This window comes from Martes martes (assembly GCF_963455335.1).
Source record: "Martes martes genome assembly, chromosome: 12".
Taxonomy (NCBI): domain Eukaryota; kingdom Metazoa; phylum Chordata; class Mammalia; order Carnivora; family Mustelidae; genus Martes; species Martes martes.
In genome coordinates, this window is record NC_137900.1 from 95179273 (window position 1) to 95182164 (window position 2892).

Sequence of the window (2892 nt, forward strand, 5' to 3'; positions counted from 1 at the left end):
TTTACTCTTGGGAGCTTCCTCTCGGGGCAGGGGCCATGGGAGTGGGCAGCCCACACAGTCTTGCACGAGGTGGGTCCTGGGCCCAGGGCAGCGGATCCTACACCCTGGGATGGGGCTGGGCCAAGCAGCAGAGTCACGAGGAGGGAGCACTGGACCGGGGATCATGGGAATGTGGATTCAGGCGTGATTCTAGAACCGAGGCTGGGTTACTGTCCCCTGACTGAAGGCAGGCTGTGCCTTCCAGCTCCGACAACTTGCTCTCCTCTACTGACACCCCGCGACCTGTCCTGCTCTCCACTCCCCATTCCCTTTGTCTAGCTAAAATCATCAGGAGGCGATCACTACACAAGCTCATTTATCTGGGTTTGAAGAATCGCTATCCAGGGCACCGAGATTTGGGCCACGACCCAAATAAGGCCCCACTAGGGAGCAAAACTCAGAAGCATTCACAGCTAAGATAGGCTGCTTGGGTGTGTTGCTTACAGACAATTTGTGATCGATGTCGACAGCAAAAAGGGAACCCTTATGACATAATCTGGACTGAGGCTGTCATTGCCGGTCTTTCACTGTGGGGGGCTTGAAGGGTTCAGGGTTGGTCCCTGGAATATTTGCACTTTGCCCAGTTCAAGAGGTCACGTGTCCACCAGTGAGGACGGGCATATGGCCGGTCTCCTTAATGGACTCCTGGCTCCATTTTGAAATCCCTTGACATATAAGTGACCCTGTTTCATTCCACCCTTCCTCACCCAGTGCAGATCCCAGGCCCCCCACTACCCTCACGTCTCAAAGACACTTTCTGCCTCAGTCGTTCCCCCTCAATACTCACTATCCTGTGTCTGGCCCCCGTGGACAGTCACAGAACCAGGCCACGTGGCACCATGCTGCCCTCAGCATCACAGACCACCTGGCAACCCACAGTACTTTCTGGAAAGTTCTTGGCCACACTCTCCAAAGCACTATTCCCGGCTCCCTCACACCTCCAGGACACCGTCCCCCTCCACCCCCGACTCAGCTGACAGCTAGCTGGGGGACTGTGCAGGGTCCCTGCCCCGATGTCCTCTGTTATCCCAGAGGCTGCTAGGATTCCCTCCTGGGCCGGTTGGCTTTCCTTTCTGAGGCCAAATCTGCGGGATTGCCTTGGGCTCTCCCCCCCCCATCCCGTGTTTCCCCTTTACCTTTCCCAGGTACGTCAACCCAGTTCACGCTGTGGGCTCCTGACTGTCTCTGTGACTGCTCCCTGGAGACCCAGAAGGACACACTGCCCCCTAATCCAAGCTCATCACCGCTGGCCTGGGCCTCGGTCACGGGCTCCCACCTGGCCTCCCCACTCTCTCGTGCCCGTGCGCCCTCCCCGTCCCATTTCTCACACAGTGGCAGTGATCCTTTAAGAACTCAAGTCAGGGGGCGCCTGGGTGGCTCAGTGGGTTAAGCCTCTGCCTTCGGCTCAGGTCCTGATCTGAGAGTCCTGGGATCCAGCCCCGCATTGGGCTCTCTGCTCTGTGGGGAGCCTGCTTCCCCCTCCCCCTCTGCCTGCCTCTCTGCCTACTTGCGATGTCTCTCTTTCTGTCAAATAAATTAAAAAAAAAAAAAAAGAACTCAAGTCAGACTGCGTCACCCCCCCCCCCCCAGCTTTAAAGCAATCGATGGCTTCCCCTGCCCTAAGAGTAAAATGTCCAAACCCTTTCCTGCAGCCTCCGAGACTCTGGAATCACAGATGAGACGAGCCCTGCTGCTCCCGTCTCCCCTTCGGGCACAGAGCCTGAGCGGGGCGGCTGGCTTCCCGGTCCTCAGACGCGACAAGGGCTTTGCGGGTCTTCCCCTGAGCCCTGGGTCCCCGTCAGGTTTCTGCTCACATGTCACCTGCTCAAAAAGGCCCTCCCTTGTGACCCGATCTAAGCGGCCCCGGCCCCCCCATAGGGTGGCCACATTCAGAGGATAAAAGTCGGGACTTTTAGTTAAATTTCAATTTTCGATAAACAACGAATACCTCTTGTTTTAGTCTAGGTATGACCCCAATATTGCAACTCACGCGTCGGGCACATGTAGACCAAAAATTATTACTTACCTGAAATTCCCACGTCCCCCGCATCCTGCAGGTGGTCTGGTAACCGCCCCCACTCCCCACGCCCGGGGTCACCCTCTTCCCGGCATCTCTGTCACCCGCTGCCTGGCCGTTGCTGGTACCCAAATTCCCTGGCTGGTTCGCGAGCGTCTCCCTGGAGCCCCCGGCCCGCGCGCCCACGCAGACTCACGGGGAGACTTTCGGGAAGCCGAGGCAGCTCCGCGGCGCGAATCCAGGCACCGAGGGGCCAGGCCAGGGCGGCTGGTGGTTTAGCGTCACCGCTGCCGCGCAAAATAGCTCACGGCATTGTTACAATGTTTCCTCATTGCCATCGGCTGTGGCTCAAGAGCCTCTGCGGCCCCCTTGCGCGGGGGTCGACCTTCCGTCCCCGGGCCTCAGTTTCCCCACTCGGGGAGGAAGGAGGGGCGGAGCCCGGGCCGCCCGGCTGGGGGCGTGGCCCCGTCACGCCCGCCACGCCCCCGGCTCCGCCCACTCCCGCCCCAGGCCCGGCCGCCCAGCGTCCCCTAGCGGCCGCCTGCGACCCCGCGCTCGGCCGGCCCAGCCGCGGTGCTACAAGGACTGCGGCCCCCCAGTTCCCTTCCGGCGTCCTCGTTTCTCATCCCCTTCCCCGCTCTCGGAAGGTCCTAGGCCTCCCCGAACCCCACCCTCGGTCATGGAGACCGACGCCGCTCGCTGGGCCCGTGACCCTTGTCCCAGGAGGGCGGAGAGCCCCGTCTTTCCCCGAGCTGTGCGGAACCAGGCGCGGAGGACCGGTTTCCAGCGGGTCGGGAAGAGACGAGCACTTCCGGGGGCGGGGGGGCACGTGCGGC